General features: G+C 38.6%; 1 long non-coding RNA gene across 1 annotated transcript in view; it reads right to left on the minus strand.

Moving 5' to 3' along the window:
• Positions 1-299: 299 nt before the first annotated feature.
• The window catches only part of LOC124246283 (uncharacterized), a 47,670-nt gene continuing 30,756 nt past the window's right edge, over positions 300-17,213 (minus strand). Inside the window, exon 3 of the long non-coding RNA XR_006890458.1 lies at positions 300-726. This is a non-coding gene — a long non-coding RNA (uncharacterized LOC124246283). The remainder of the gene's footprint in view (positions 727-17,213) is intronic.

The raw sequence follows: 17,213 nt of genomic DNA on the forward strand, positions 1-17,213 counted from the left end.
ACACCAGAGGTCTGAGAATTGCACCTGACCGATGCCTTCCTTCAGGAATGTTTTAAACTTTAATTATTTTTTATCCTATAAGTAATACATGTTTGTTTTAAAATTAGAATATAAAAATAAGCAAAAACAAATCACCAACTTAAAAAATATTTAAATAGGATCATTGCTATATTATAATTTGTTTTTTCTTATTATTTGATTTTCATAAATATGCTTCTATAATATCATTTTATTTTTAAATAAGTTTATCCTTCATTGTATAATGTGAATAGTCATTGTAAACAATTATACACATTGAATCTGAAAGTCTTTAGGTCTCTTACCCCAATCTAACTCCTCAGGTATATACCTTTTGAAAAAATGTCTCGATATTTTGAGTAAACTTTTTATTTGGGGATAATTTTGGATTTTCATAACAGCTGCAAGGATAGTGCAATAAAGAGAGTTCCCGCATGCCCCTTACCCAGTTTCCTCCATTGTTCACACCTTACATTATTGTGGTGCATTGTCAAAACCAAGGAATTGACGTTGGTGCATTATTCTTAACTAAACTCCAGACTGCATTTGGATTTCATCAGTTTTCTGTTGACGTCCTCTGTCGCAGGATCCAGCACAGGACACCACGCTGCATTTAGCTGTCACATCTTCCCAGCCTCCTCAGGTCTGCAGCAGTTTCTTAGTCATTTCTTGTTTTTCGTGACCTTGACAGTCCTGAGGAGTACTGGCCTGGGGAGGGGATACTTATTTTCAGCCATTTATTAATATTCTTTCATGATGCAAGTTAAAAATACTAAACACAGCAAGATAGAGAATTTTGATATAAATGACTTATACTATGCTCGTGTTTTATTTAAAATTGTGATGTCATTCTGTATCGACATATTACTTTTTAAAAAAAGGTTTCATAGTATTCCATCATGGAAACTAAGTCTTAATTACAGTTATGCACCACAAAATGACGTTTTGGTTAATGACAGAGCATATACAACAGTGGTCCCATAAGATTAGTACCATATAGCCTAGGTGTGTGACAGGCTATACCATCTAGGTTTGTGTAAGTTCGCCCTGTGATGTCCTCAAAACAATGAAATCGCCTAACAATGCATTTCTCAGAACGTATCCTCATCATTAAGTGATGCGTGACTGTATGAACCAGCCCCAGATGACAGATGTCTCAACTTTCTATATTGAGAGTGCCAATTATGCTGCAATGGGCATCCTTGATCTAAATCTCTAGGCATCGATAATTTTCTAAGGATAACTATTAGAAGTTGTCAATGACTTTTCTCTAAAAAATTATCTACATGGCCCACCAGCTCTCCAAAAAGTTCTTGTGTATTTACATCGCCAGCATTCATGTACATAACTGCATATTCCTGCCCAAGGCTTTCTCTAACAGGGAGTGTTGTTGCTTTTCATCCTTGACAATTTGATAGATGAAAAGTAGCTGGCTACATGTGGGGCTGAATTTTCTTCACATCTATTAGCCATATGTCTTTCTTCTTTTTAAAATATCCTGTTTATAGTCACTACTACATTAGGGTGGGTAGAGAAGAAGGGGACACAGCATCTTTTTCCTAATTCACCTATAAAATCTCTTTCTCTATTTAAGATAGTAACCCTTTAACCTGATATATTGAACTTATTTTCCTTAAGTTACTGTTTTCCTTATTTTGTCTATGGTATTTTTTATAAAGGGACATTTTAAGTTTTTTAATGCAAGCAACAGTCATGTTTCCCATTATAATTTCTGCTGTAAGTACTATAGTCATAAAGCCTTTTCTCATAATATAGGTCTGTTGCTATTTACCTGTCTTTCCTCTGAAATTTTCATGTTTCTTTATTTCTCTAAATATTTAACCCATCTGTGGTTTATTTTGGTTTGAAATTGGGTTCTAACTTTGTTTTTCCACACAGTTAGCCAGCTGTTTCAACACTATTTAATGAACAACCCAATCTTTCCCCACTGATCTGAAGGTCTATTTTAACACTCCATATTAAGGGACTGGAAGTGGACCATCTGTTAAGGATCCAGGAGAGGCTTCCAACCAGAGAAGTAGGAATCAACAATAGTCGCAAACCCTTCCAATTCTATTTCCATGACCATATCCAGTTAAATTATCATTTTTTATTGAAAGGCATAGTCCAAGCCAAATCCAAAGACATATTTCTACGCCTGCTCTGTCGAGATCTTCTATCTCTTTTGTTCTGTGCCTTCTTCCAGGGAGCAGAGGTACCTGAGCTGCATCAGGCAACAACTCTCTGCCAAATTGTACATATTCTCTGGAATGTGTTTTATTAAAAACTTCCCCAAACTTCATGGGAAACTTCCTACTTTTGCCATTTCTGTACATTTCTGCATAGAGAAACTCTATTCCCCAAATTAAGAAATCCACCACAAGTTACTAAGTACATAACAGTTTATAAGCTTAGCTGCAACTTCATTGTCTTACTTGAAGAATTAAAACTTACCTCTCTGATAATAATAATCTACAGACTAGACATTGGACTAAAATTTTTAAATTTTACTCAGTTCTAGGATTGGGTACATTATTGTCCCCCAATTTACAGATGAGAGATGGAGGAACAGAGAGGTTAAGTAACTTGCTGACTATTGCATAGCTCTAAGTGATGGAGTGAGAATTCCAACTCCATCACAGCCATCGCTTTCATCTGAACCTGAAGGTTGATACATCTGATGGTACCAATGTAGGGTTCCTTATATGGCCTCTGATTCCTGGACTGAAGGATTTTAGTAACTACCAGTGACAGCTTCCTGACCATTGTTGTTGGTTTCACTATTGAGGTGTCTTCTTTTTAGTTAGTGAAACGAAATCAATAAGGACTCCAAATCTTAAGTTGAGTGGGCTCAATAAATCGCATTGCTAAGCCCTTGCTCCAACTGAACAAAAATAATGTCAATAGAGTTCTCTTGGGTTCTCAGGGTTTATATCTGCTGTATTTCCCCTGTGGATTGTACCATCTACCATGAATGATGGCAGCTGACATGGAGCCAATGATTCCTCACATCTCTGTTCCTCTGGATCTCTCTGTGTTCCTTTCTGTCAGCTCACCGTGAGAAGTTTAGTGTGATTCATTACCTGTTCAGTTGTTAATTTTCAGAATATATCAATTATAATAGGATATAGTCATCTTGTGTTCGGAGTGCTTAAGCAGAGTGCTTAAGTCCTTTCTGCACACTCCCTGAGCTTACAGATTAGGAGACCGAAGTTGGTCAACGTTAATTATGTGTCCCCGGGCACACAGCTGTTAGCAGCAGAGAGTGATGGAACCCTCAGATCTCCTGAACCCCAGGCTTTGCTCTTTGTCCAACAGCTTGCTACCTTCAGTTGTACAACCAATCCTGCTTTTTGATGATGTTTTTGCAGTCGTTGCACGGCTGACTCAGGTTTCATGTAACCAAACCCAGCTTGAAAGCGCTCTCCCTGTCGCATCCACAACGTGCCTGCGAGAGAGTTTATGGTAGAGATATGTGTACTCGACATCGACCTTCTAATCTTTTCTCAGTATTAAGACATACAATTTATAGTGTCACACCCCTGCAATGTAGGGATCAGAGCCTGAATAGTTTGAAAGTACATCCCCTAACTCCTTTTAATGGTCAGATGTCACAGATGCTTTCTACAGGGCCTGCAAAACACAATTCTTGCATATTTTGGTTGTCACTACATTCGATTGCTGTACTCTACAAAATATGCTTTTAATTTTCTACATAAAAATACAATGTACAAACTGCAGTTGGCTGACTCGGCATCCATTTCTAGGCCCTTCTCTCTTGCCATCATCTACTCTAGGGTCTGGAAATTTGTTTACTTATTCCTTGGCTCTCCTTGAGTTTAGGTTGGCCATGTGAGATGTAAGCAAGTCTGCTGAAGGGGGTTTCTGGGAAAGAGTCCTGATAAGAAGAGGGTATCGATGGACTCTTTTCCTCCTTCTATCTACCTGGAGTGTTGACGTGATTCCTGGAGGTGCAACAGCCATCTTGTAACAATGAAGCAACAAGCTTAAAAAAGAAAACCAAAATGCTACGGATGGCAGAGTAAAAAGCTAAAAAGAGCTTGCCTCTCAGATGACAGCACTAAGCAGTGGAAATTGTCTCCAAGAAATAGAGATCCCGAATATCCACTTATTGTTTTATTTTAAATGTAAAAGCATGCTTTTAAAAAGACATTTTGAAAAGAGAAAAATATAAAGATGAAAAATAAAAATTAATCATAGTTCCAATACTTAAATTTCAAGTGCTGATATTTCAATGTGTTTTCTTAATATGCCATTTCTATAAACATTTTAACCTATTAAAATAGCATCAGTATCTAATCTGCTTTGTAATATGCTTTTTGTTTTTTACTTGGTGATGAATTATGAGCATTTTTTCCATGGCATTAAATATTCTTGTACAACATGGTTTATAATAAACATATGGTTTTCTTTTCTGTGGATATGCCAATATTTATTTAACCAATTGTTCATTGTTGGGATCTTTAGTCTTATACTACTTTTTACTATTGTTAATACGTACATTATTAGCTCTCTTGTCCATGAATCTTTATGTTAATCTTCTTTCTCTTGGGATAAATTCTCCAAAATGGAATGATTTGGTCAAAAGGAATCATGATCTTTGTGACTTTTGATACTTATTGGAAAATCTTCTGCCAAGAAGGTCGTGTTAATGTGGTTCCCACCACAATTGGTTTTATCAGTTAGTACCTAGCTCAGAGCACCCGCCTGAAGTTTTGTTACTTTCATTTTATTTAAAGGGCCCAAAAGGAGCCAAACTAAACCAAACCAAAACCCAAAGGAATTAATTTGTTTCATTTTCATTTCTCCAATTACTTGAGAAGGCGAGCATTTTTCCATATTTGTTAGCTACTATGTTCTTTATGCAAATGATCTCTTTGAGCCTTTTTGTAATTGCTTCTTAACTATAGTACTCATATTTCTCTTAATGATTTATAAGAATTATTTGTATTTTAGACAGCCATCATTTGTGTGTAGAATATTACAAATTTATTACTATCTGATTATATAATGTGCTTATGTTCTTCCCATATATAGCAGTACTTTAAAAATTAATTAATTCTACAATTAATCTATCTGGAATGTATTTTGAATTATTATATGTGCAGAGATATAATTCTGCTTTTTCCAGTTAGGTAGATAATTTCTCAATGCTTGCTAAAGAATTCTGTTTTTTAAAGTAGTTTTTATCTATTTGACTGCTCTGTTTATTCCTGTTATATTTAACACTTCCACATTTTACACTGTTTAATTATTATAGCTTGGACATCCACTTCCAAGAAGATGGAGTAAACATACATCTTCCTATTCCTCCTGCTAAGTACAACTAAAAATCCTGGATATTGTATACAAAAGAAACATAAGAAGACTCTCAAAGATGCAAGGAAGGTGGACTGGCTAGGGGTCTCAAGATCCAAGCAACAACATGCTGGTGAGTCCTCTGAATTTTCTTTTTTCCTCATATATTCCATACTTGGAAGTGAAGAAATCAGTAACCATGAAACACCAACAGGTGCAGAAAAAAAAGACCCCAACAAAAGCCTGTTCTCTCCAGCCAGGGACCAGGAAAGGGTATATCTTGCAAGATGGAAAACTTTTAGACCATAATGACTCACTCCAGCCAAACACCACAGAGAAAACCTGGGGCTACACATGCCATCCTCCAGCAAAGACCAAGTGGAGAACCCAGACTTTCATCATGGCCAGGTTCTGACAGGATGCCCTAATGCTCCTGCCAGGTGGGGTCAGAAGAAGCCCAGCAGAGAGTCAGGACTTCATCACCACTCAGTGGTAACAAGGTGACCCAACCCCCTCCCCATGAAGTGAGCGGAGGCCACATGGGAAGTACTAATGAGGGGTTCTACCCTCTTTTTGCTGTGTCAGGGGGGATCTAATAGGAGCCTCAACTCCCACCCCCACCCAACAGTAAAAGAAACCCATCCCCTGGTCCCCAGATGTCAGTGGAGGCTGAGTGGAGAAGCTAGACCTTCCAAGCCCACTCATGTGGAAAAAGTAAGGTGGCACCCCCTTCACTCACCAGAATGGTGTCGGAGAAGGATTTAAATAAGATACAGTATTATAACATGATACCAAATATCCTGGTCTCAATAAAAAAATCACTCATCATACCAAGAACACAGAAAGTTACAACAAGACAATAGGATACCTCAGCAAAGAAATATAAGATATAAAGGAGAACCAAATGGAACTTTTAGAACTAAAATATACAGTAACCAAAATGTAAAACTGAACAGATGGGCTCAACAGCAGAATTGAGAGGAGAGAAGACAGAATCAGAGAACTTGAAGACAGGACAATAGAAATATCCAGTCCAAACAATGGACAGAAAAGTTGACTTAGAAAAAAAAAAAGGACACAGCCTCAGGGACATGCAGGACTATAACAATAGATGTAAGTCCCAGGAGACGAGAAAGAGAATGGGAGTGCAAAAGTACTTGAAAACATAATGGCTAAAAACTTACCAAATTGGCAAAAAAAAGAGGAATAAATGAGTAGATGCAAGAAATCCACTGCAAGACACATTATAGTCAAACTTCTAAAAACTAAAGACAGAAACATTTTTAAAAGCAGACTGGAAGAAATGACGCATTAGCCATAGGGGAAAAGCAATTTGAATGACGGTAGATTTCTCTTCAGAAACCACAGAGGTCAGAAGGATGTGGCGCAATAATTCTCATATATTGAAAGGAAGAGGAAAAACAGTCAACCCAGAATTCTATATGCAGAGAAAATATTTCTCAGGAATAAAGAGAAAATCAAGACATTATGAAATGAAAGAGAGCTAAGAGAATTTGTCACCAGTAGATCTACCCTAAAACAATGGCTTTAATGAAGTTATCTGAACATAAAGGAAAGAATAAAAGAGAGACTGAAAATATCAGAAAGCATACGGAAGCAAAAATATAGGCAAACACAATACATTTTTTTCCTCCTTTTAGGTTTTCCAAATCATGTTTTTTGACAGTTGAAGCAAAAAGCTGTGACACTGTCTAATATGGTTCTCAATGTATGTAGAGGAAATATTCAAGAAAATTATATTATAAATGGGGGAGAGTAAAGGGATGTAAGGAGAGAGAAGATTTCTGCACTTCATCAGAATTGGTCAAGGGCAACATGAATAGTAAACAGTATAAGTTATGTATATAAAATGTAATAACTAAAGAAACAACTATCAAAGCTGTATAAAGAGAGACATTAAAAACTATTGTAGGGGTCAGCTCGGTGGTGCAGTGGTTAAGTTCGCACGTTCCGCTTCTTGACGGCCCGGAGTTTGCCAGTTCAGATCCCAGGTGCGGACATGGCGCTGCTTGGCATGCCATGCTGTGGTAGGCATCCCACGTATAAAGAAGAGAAAAATGGGCACAGATGTTAGCTCAGGGCCAGGCTTCCTCAGCAAAAAAGAGGAGGACCGGCAGTAGTTAGCTCAAGGTTAATCTTCCTCAAAAATAAAAAAAAATTGTAGACAAATCAAATGGAATCCTAAAAAAATGCTCAACTATCACAGGAGAGCAGGAAAAAGAAAACAGAAAAATGAAAAAAAGAGATAAACAGACGACAAAATAAAAGTAAAATAGCATACTCAATCCTTAACATATCAATAATTAAAATTATGTTAAAAGCAAATGATCTAAATACACAATTAAGGACAGAACAGTTGAAAACAAAAAGAAAATAATGACCCAAATTGATGCTGTCTGCAAGAAACTCACTTCAAACCTAATGATATGTGCAAGTTGAGAGTGAAAGGATGGGAAAGGGTATATCATTCAGCACTAATCCAGACAGGCAGGAGGAGCTACGATAATGTCAGATAAAGTAGACTTCAGAGCAGAAGAAATTACCAGGGATGGAGAGGAAAATCATGTGATGATTAAAGGGTCAGTCTGCCAGGAAGATCGAGCAATCCTAAATGTGTAGGCACCATATGCCAGAAATGGAAAATACGCAAAGGAAAAACTGAGAACTGAAATGACAACAAAACAGATCCATGAGTACAGCTGGAGACTTAACACCTTTCTTCCAAAAACTGATGGAACAAGTAGACAGAAAATCAACAATGATGTGAAAGAACTTAACTGCACCATCAACCAGCAGGATCTAGTTGAGATTTATAGAACACGCCACCTAAAACAGCAGAATGCACGTTCTTTCCCAGTGCCCACAGAACACACACCAAGATAGACTATCTCCTGGGCCATAATACAGATCACACAAATTTAAAAGAATTGAAATTATTCAGAATCTATTCTCTAGCTACAATGGACTCAAATTAGAAATCAAGAATAGAAAGATAACAGAAAAATCTCCGATGCTTGAAGCATCACGAACACACTTCTAAATAATCCATGAGTCAAAGGAGAGCTCTCAAGGAAAGTTTAAAAAGTGACATTGAACTGAATGACAATGAACATACATTATAACAAAATTTGTGAGACACAGCCAAAGCAGTGCTGAGAGAGAAACTTACAGTACTAAAGGCACGCATTAGAAAAGAGGAAGTCTCAAATCAATAATCTAAGCTTGGACTTTAAGAACGTAAAAAAGAAGAGGAAAATAAACCCAAAGCTAGCAGAAGGAAGAAAATAATAAAAAGCATAAATCAGTGAAATTGGAAACAAAAAAAATAGAGAATCAAAAAGCTGGTTCTTTGATAAGATGAATAAAATTGGCATACCTCAGCAAGACTGGAGGAGACATACAAAGAGAAGACACAGGGCCAGCCCTGTGGCCTAGGGGCTAAGTTCAGCTCATTCCGCTTCAGCAACCCAGGTTCGCAGGTTTGGATCCAGGGTGTGGACCTACACCACTCATCAGCCATGCTGTGGCAACAACTCACATACAAAATAGAGGAAGATTGGCACAGCTTAGCTCAGGATGACTCTTCCTCAGGCAAAAAGAGGAAGATTGGCAACTGATGTTAGCCCAGGGTGAATCTTCCTCAGCAAAAAGAAAAAAAAAAGAGAAGACACAAATTACTAACACTGGGAATGAAACAGGAGATATCACTGCAGACGCTGTAGACATGGAGAAGATAATAACAGAGCACTACGAGCAACTGTACACATGTGAATTTGACAACTTGGAGGAAAGGCACCAACTCCTTGAAAAATACAAACTACCACCACTCACCCAGTATTAAATGGATAATTCAAATAGCCTATAACTATTGAGGAAATTGAATTTGTAATTATAAACCTCCTGAAAAATAAATCTCAGACAGATATTTCATTGGAGAAGTCGACCAAATATCTAAGGAAGAATTACCACTAATTGTACCCAATCTTTTCCAGAAAATAGAAAATGAGAAAACCCCTCCCAACTCATTTACAAAACCTGACAATAACAGTACAAAAAAGAAAACTACAGACAAACATCCCTCATGAATATAGATGTAAACATTCTTAACAAAATATTAGCAAATAGAATTCAGCAACATATAAAAAGAACTATATACTGTCACCAAGTGGAGTTTGCTCCAGGGATGCAAGGCTGGTTCAATACTCAAAAATCAATCAGGGGCCGGCCCCATGGCCGAGTGGTTAAGTTCACGCGCTCCGCTTTGGTGGCCCAGGGTTTCGCTGGTTTGGATCCTGGGCGCGGACATGGCACCACTCATCAAGCCATGCTGAGGCCGTGTCCCACATAGCACAACCAGAGGCACTCACAACTAGAATATACAACTATGTACTGGGGGGCTTTGGGGAGAATAGAAAAAAAAAAGATTGGCAACAGTTGTTAGCTCACATGCCAATCTTTAAATTAAAAAAAATTAAAAGATCAATCAATGTAACCCACCACGTTGAAAGGCTAAAGAAGCAATATGACCATGTTGGTTGATACGGTAAAAACACTTAACAAACTCCAAACCCATTCATGACAAAAACTCTCAGGAAACCAGAAATAGAGAGGAACTTCCTCAATTTGATAAAGAACACCCATAAAAAACCTACAGCCAACATCAAACTTTATGGTTTAAGACTGTTTCCCCCTTAAGACTGGGAACGAGGGGAGGATGCCCACTATAACCACTGCTACTGAACGTAGTAAGAAAACGGAAATTCTAGCTGATCAAATAAGTCAAGAAAATAAAATAAAAAGCAGTCAGTTGGAAAGGAAGATGTAAAGCTGTCCCTATTTGCTGATGTTATGATGATCCACATAGAAAATTCCAAGAAATTTACAAAAAAGCCTCTTAGAACGAATAAGTGAGTTCAGCAAGGTTAAATGATATAGGACCAACATACAAAAATCACTTTGTGTGTGTGTAACACACACACATGGTAACTGAAATTAAAAATAGAGTTTATAACTAAAAAAATACTTAGAGATAAATCTAGCAAAACATGCATAGGACTTGTATGCTGAAAAAAACAAAATGCTGATGAAATAAACTTTTAAAAGATCTAAATAAATGGAATGATATTCTCTATTCATAGATTGGAAGACTCGACATAGTGACGAGGTCAATTTCCCCCAAATTTATATAAAAGGTTTAATGTAATTCCTATCAGAATCCCAGCAAAATTGTTTATAGACATAGAAAAAATTATTCTAAAATTTATATGTAAAGGCAAAGAAACTAGAACACTAAAATAATTCTGAAGAGGAATAAGTGGAGAGGAATCATGTTATCCAATTTCAAGACTTACTATATAATAAAATAATCAAGATTGTGTTTTCTGGGCAGAAGGATAGACATATAGATCCATGGAACAGAATAGAGAATCCAGAAATACCCCCACACAGATATCACTGATTTTAATAAAGAGGCAAGAACAATTCATTGGAGAAAGGGTAGTCTCACCAAATGGTGCTGGAGCAAGTGGCTATCCATAATCCAAAGAAAGGGAAAAGACTCCCCACCTAAACTACACAGCTTATACAAAAAACAGCTCAAAATGGATCACAGATCTACATGCAAAATATAAAACTAAAAAACTTCTGGAGGATAACATAGGAGAAAATATTTGGGAATAGGGCTTGGTGAAGAGTTGTTAGACATGACACCCAAAGCACAATTCATGAAAGGAAAAATTGGATTTAATCAAAATTGAAAACTTTTGCTCGGCAAAAGACCCATTTTGGAGGATAAAAAGACAAGCTACAGACTGGGAGAAAATATTTGCAAACCACGTATTCAGTGAAGAGTTTGTAGCTAGAATATATAAATAACTCTCAAACTCAACAGTAAAAAGAAAAAACTGAAAACAACCCAATTAGAAAATGGACAAAGACATGAAAAATCATTTCACCAAAGTGCATATACACTCGAATAAGTGTAGAAGCACATGAAAGTATTTTCAACGTCATCACTAGCCACTAAAGAATTGCAAATTAAGACCAAGATGAGATATCACTACATACCTAATATAACAGCTCAAATAAAAAATAGTGACAATACCAAATGCAAAGAAATTAGATCTCTCACACATTGCTGGTGAGAATGTAAAATAGTACAGCCAGTCTGGAAAACAGTTTAGGGGTTTCCTAAAAATCTAAACACCCAACTACGGTACTACCCAGCAATTGCATCTTTGGCGTTTATCCCAGAGAAATGAAAACCTGTGTTTACAAACACACACACACACACACACACACACAACAGCATGTACATGATTGTTCATAACTGCTTTATTTGTAATTACCAAAAACTGGAAATAACCAAATTTCCTTCACTAGGTGAATGGTAAAACAAACTCTGATAGATCCATACCGTGGAATACTACTCAACAATGAAAAGGAGTAAACTATTGTACAGTGCAACAGCTTGGGTGGATTTCAAGGGCGCTATGCTGAATGAGAAAAGCCAATCTCAAAAGGTCACATAATGTATGATTCAATTTCCTCAACATTCTCAAAGTGACAAAATTATATATAGATGGAAAACACATTAGTGGTTGCCAGGAATTAGAGATAGGGGCAAGGAGGGGGAGGTGAGTGTGGTGGGAAAGAAGTGAACTCGAGGGAGATCTTTGTTATGATGAAGAAGTTCTGTGTCTGGATTGCTGTGGTGGTTACACAAATCCACACACATGATAGAAAGGGGTAGCACCACACACATCCTGTTGTACAATGTCAAATCCGTGGTTTGAGCTTTAGGGAAAATTGGGTGAAGGGGACCCAAGACCTTTCTGTGCTGTCTTTACAACTTCCTGTGAATTTATAATTATTGAAAAATAAAAAGTTAAAAAAATAAAACGAAGAAAATCATTGCAGCTTTATATTAATTTCTGGAGGTCAAGTACCCAATCATTAATGTTATTTTTTCAAATAATATTTTCAAGATTTTATTCCTTTGAAACGAACATTAGAATTACGTTGTCAAGTTCCAAAAATGGTAGCAGATTCCATTGGTATTGCATTACAATTACAGACTATTTGGAGGGAGAATGGAAAGCTCCGATTCTTGTAACCCCCAGAGGGAAAAGGTCTGGGTTCTTCACCGTGTGGAAGACCATCTGACAAATACCTGCATTCTGCTGTTTCATAGTCAAGCAACAAACTTCCATTATGTTAAGCCACTAAAATTTTGGAGACTTTTTTTTCTTGCATGTTTCAGTAGCTAGCCTGTACCAATTAATAGAGTTTATAATAAAATTTTAAACTTGCTAGTGAAATTCTGGCTCCTTTATTCATCACCTTTTTGCATAATCAATGCTTTATTGAGTTTTATTGAGAAAAAAATCAGATGTTTATTAAAATTTTCTTTATGTTTCTTGTAGTTCGTTTATGTTTCTGAATCTCTTCATAGGTCTCAAATTGGCCATTTTCTTTCCATCTTTGAATGAGAGAGTTTTATCTATATGTTGCATTTGCATAATTAAGGAGGATCCTTTTTGATTCCTCTTGTGTGTTAAACGGGTTCTTTTTGAATTCTGCAGTCCAGTGGCCTGAGGAGGTCTGGAGGGAACTGTAGGTCAAGATACTTGATCTGCCTCGTCTCTTTTCTGCTGTGTGAGAAGTTGCCTTGTTATCTGCTCCACCTGGTCACTACGCCAGAGACCAGCCCAGGGCCCTTCCTGAGGCGTGAGCCCCCAGTGTCTGCACCAGCCCTCCCTCCCTGTCGGCGCTCTGCTCGCTGGCCTGAGTGCCAGGGACTCCAGCTGCAGCTCTTTTCCCATCTTGCAGCAACGGGCACTTCCACCCGTGTCCTCTTGGATCCGCTTCATTTGCGCTGTTGACCACCGACTCCTGAAATACTTTCTTCCCTTGGTTTCTGGACTCTCACCCTCCTCCGACTGGCTTTCCATCTTCGTTGCTATTTTTCTCCATGTCATTTGACAGCTTCCCTTCCTCTACCTGCCTAGTATATGTTGTCTTCCTCAAGAATCCATCTTAAGTGTTCCTTCTATTCGCACACCCTCTCTCATAGCATGACCAACTGTCACAGTTTGTCCAGGCCTGAGAAGGTGCCAAGGACATGGCACTTTCAGTGCCAAAATTGAGAAAAAACAGACAAAATAGGATGAGTTGCTTACCCTACTCTGCAAATATGTTCCTTTGGCTTCAGGTACCATCTGGATGACAATGACATCTCCGTTTGGATGTTTGCTCCCACTCCAACGTGTACCTTCTATGTTTGCCAAGCTGGGATGTGTCACCACATCCATCCATTTGCCCTGTGCATCACAGGGAATGATCCCCGACACTCCCGTCTCCCTCAACTCCCACATCCAATTAATTGATGAATTTTAGTAATTCTAATTTTAGAATGCCTTCTTAACAGCTCATCTGTCATCTGTTACTTAGAATGCTGTTGCATCTTCTTAATCGGTGTGGTTCGTTAGATGTTTACGATGATCTGGTTCTGCTTCGTGCAGACAAATGTGGGATTGCACTTCCAGGGGCTTCTCCAAGGACAAGCCCCTTGGAGTTAGGTACGTCCTCTGGCCGTTTATACATCAGCAGAAACAACAGGGACCCTCTGCTCTGTGAAGAGCTGCTGAGTGATTTGCCCACTTCCTTTGTCCCCCTGATGGCAAATAACCACCCTCCATGGTGGAAACTTTGTGAGCCCGCATCCCCGAGTGAGGACGATGTGGAGCAGAATCTCCGGGCAATCCACGAAAGATGTGTCGCTGTGTGAGAAAATATTTTTATTTTTTAAACCACTGAGATTTTAGAGTTGTTTATTACTGTTAGATAAAGCCTAGACTGACAAATACACTTGGTCTCCTTCAGTTTTGGCTGCTCCAAACAATTTTCCCCACAATAACCAGAATGATCTTTTAAAACACATAAAACGCATTGGTCGCCCCCCTTTCAATGATTTCCTATGGACTGAGGAGATAACGAATCCTTACCCGGAGCCGCCATGGCTTGTCCTTCTCTCCAGCTGCTCCTCTCCTCTCGTACTTCTCGCTCTCTCACTCTCTCTCTCGCTCGCTCTTGCTCTCTGTGTCTCTGGTTTCTCTGTCTCAGACACTCTGAACTTCTTTCAGATCCTCCAATGCAACATGTGCTTTTACTTCAATACCTTCACAAGTGCGTTGACCAGCTCACCTCACAGCCCTGAGAGGCAATTAATTTTCTTTCAAGCTGTCTCCTGAAAGATACTCCCTCTAGGAAGATTTTCTGACCTCAGATTGAATCAGGGCTCATATGCTTCTGCAGCACTCCGCCATTTTTTCATGGTAAAACCCAGTGTACTTAGGATTAATTTTTTCAAAACGTCCCCTTGTACTGTACGCTTCCTGAGGCATCGCATACCCGGCTCTCTGCCTTGCCTCTGACACAGTACCTGGCACGTTAGAGCTCAAATAAGTATTTGTTAAGTGAATTGAATGAATTAATAACAAAAATTCTCTTTCCAGCGTCTGTTAACCCAAGTGTCTGTTACAGGATGATGCTCTTTTCCTAGGTTGTGTTATTTGGCATTTCTCTGTTTTGCATTCTGTTCACACAGGCTGCTGCCCCCTGGAGTGCTCTTCGTGCCCTCCCCCACCACACACACCACTGTTTTCCCATCTTCTCTGCTCACTGCCCTGCTCCTTACCTGACTAGCTCCTATTTATCCTTCAGGTCTCAGCTTAATATCACTTCCTTAGAGAATATTTCTCTCACTCTGCAGACCACATCGGACCTGTCTTTTACACTGTCATGACACCCATCCTTTTCACTGCCGTCCCTCTGAGTCATTTGCTTTGTGATTATCACTACCATCACCCTGTGACAACCGAGGCCACTTCTGCTTTTACTGTTTCCTGCTGACACTTAGGGACCTGGCACCATACAGTGAGCACTCCTCAAAGTCATGGTTTACATGGGTTATCTGCTTACAGCCTCAAAATAATCCTAGGAGAAGAGGCGGAAACGCAGCTTAAAAGAGGACGGATAATTTATGCATGCTGTACAATTGATAAATCCTTGATTTGGAAATCATATTTGCATTTTAGTTCAGAGCCTGTATCTTTTTAACCACTGTATTTGATTTGGTTTATGTTTTTCGCCCAATCTGAGATTTTTTTTTATTTTAATAAATGAGTTTATTTCATTCACATTGATTGATATGTTATCTATGTTTGGCTTCATTTCTATAATTTCATTTTGTATTATGTTTTCTGTTTTCATCTGTACATTTCTTTAAAAAATATTTATTGAGCATTTACTGTATACCAGGTACAATTTTAGATACAGCAGTGAACCAAGTAGAGTTCCAGCCCTCATGGAACTAACTTCTAATTAGGGGAAACAAATAACAACAACAACAACAACAGTAATAATAGCTCCCGGGGAATACGTGATGGGTGCTGCTAAGCGCTGTGGTGAAAACTGGAGTAGTGGGAATGAGGAGCGTGGCAATGGGGAGGAGCGATGCTGTTTATACAGGGAGCTCACTCAGGGGAAGCCTTGCTGGTAAGACGTCACTTTATTACAAATGCTTCCTTTCTTCCCTCCTTTTGCAATATGTGTTTGCGTTGTGGTGTATGTTTTCCATATGACAGATATGAATGTTTATGCAATCACTTAACCCTACGCATGTCTGTTTCTTTGTCACCCGCAGCAGAGGCTATTGATTTTCTCTATGAACCATGAGGAAACCAAAGAATGACACTTTCTTAAGCTTCTATCCTGCTCACCTCTAGCCGGTTTTGTTAGTTATAGAGTTATACCATAAGCCGGTGGTTTAGTGATTAAATTTCGGCATGCTCACCGCCTCGGCCTGGGTTCATTTCTCAGTCAGGAAACCACACCACCTGTCTGTCAGTTGTCATACTGTGGCAGCTGCGTGTTGCTGTGATGCTGAAAGCTGTGTCACTGGGATTTCAAATACCAGCAGGGTCACCCGTGGTGGACAGGTTTCAAAGGAGTTTCCAGACTGAGACAGAATAGGAAGAAGGACCTGGCCACCCAATTCTGAAAAACTGGCCGTGAAAACGCTACGAATAGCAGCAGAGCATTGTCTGATAGAGCGCTGGAAGCTGAGAGGATGGCGCCAAAAAGACCAGGCAGGGCTCTGCTCTGTTGTGCACAGGGGTGCTAAGAGCTGCAATCGACTCAATGGCACCAACAATAACAACAACTCTAAGATAGTTCCATGAGAATTATGGGAATGCTGATACACAAGAAATTCTGCCATGACGCATCTCCTCATACCCACATCTGTACCAAGAACCACTCTCCAGCCATCCTCTCCACGGTGTGATTGGCACAGGTTACAGTAGTTCCTCCTCCTGGTATGTCCAAGATTTGCTGCTTCATAATAGTGATGATCCCGTGCATTATTTACATTGTTTTTATTGATTTCCTTTGTCATTTCTTATTTTGTAACATAAGGACTCAATTACTCAAACATCCAGTGGATATGTTTTATTTATAACTGCATGGCTTGCATACCACCAATTGCAACTATAATTATGTTTTATTTTGATAATTCACCTTACAAGGAGTTTTTCAGGAAAAGAGTACCCTCCAAGCAGCATATTTTATTATGCTTTCTACTTTTTTAACGTTAAGGACAATTTATATTTTTTTTCTGTGGCAGTAATTTTCAGTTTTTGTTTAGGTTGATTTAATGAACACTTTCCATCTTTTTATCGTGCCTACTCTATTCTTCTCTTGGAAATCTCCATCAGTTGTCTTTCTTTCCACAAGAGTTTGTATAGTCTACGTTTATTTTGTTCTTGAGTATTTGAACATGTCTGTCTTGGTAT

The sequence above is a fragment of the Equus quagga genome, chromosome 11 (assembly GCF_021613505.1).
Source record: "Equus quagga isolate Etosha38 chromosome 11, UCLA_HA_Equagga_1.0, whole genome shotgun sequence".
Lineage (NCBI taxonomy): Eukaryota > Metazoa > Chordata > Mammalia > Perissodactyla > Equidae > Equus > Equus quagga.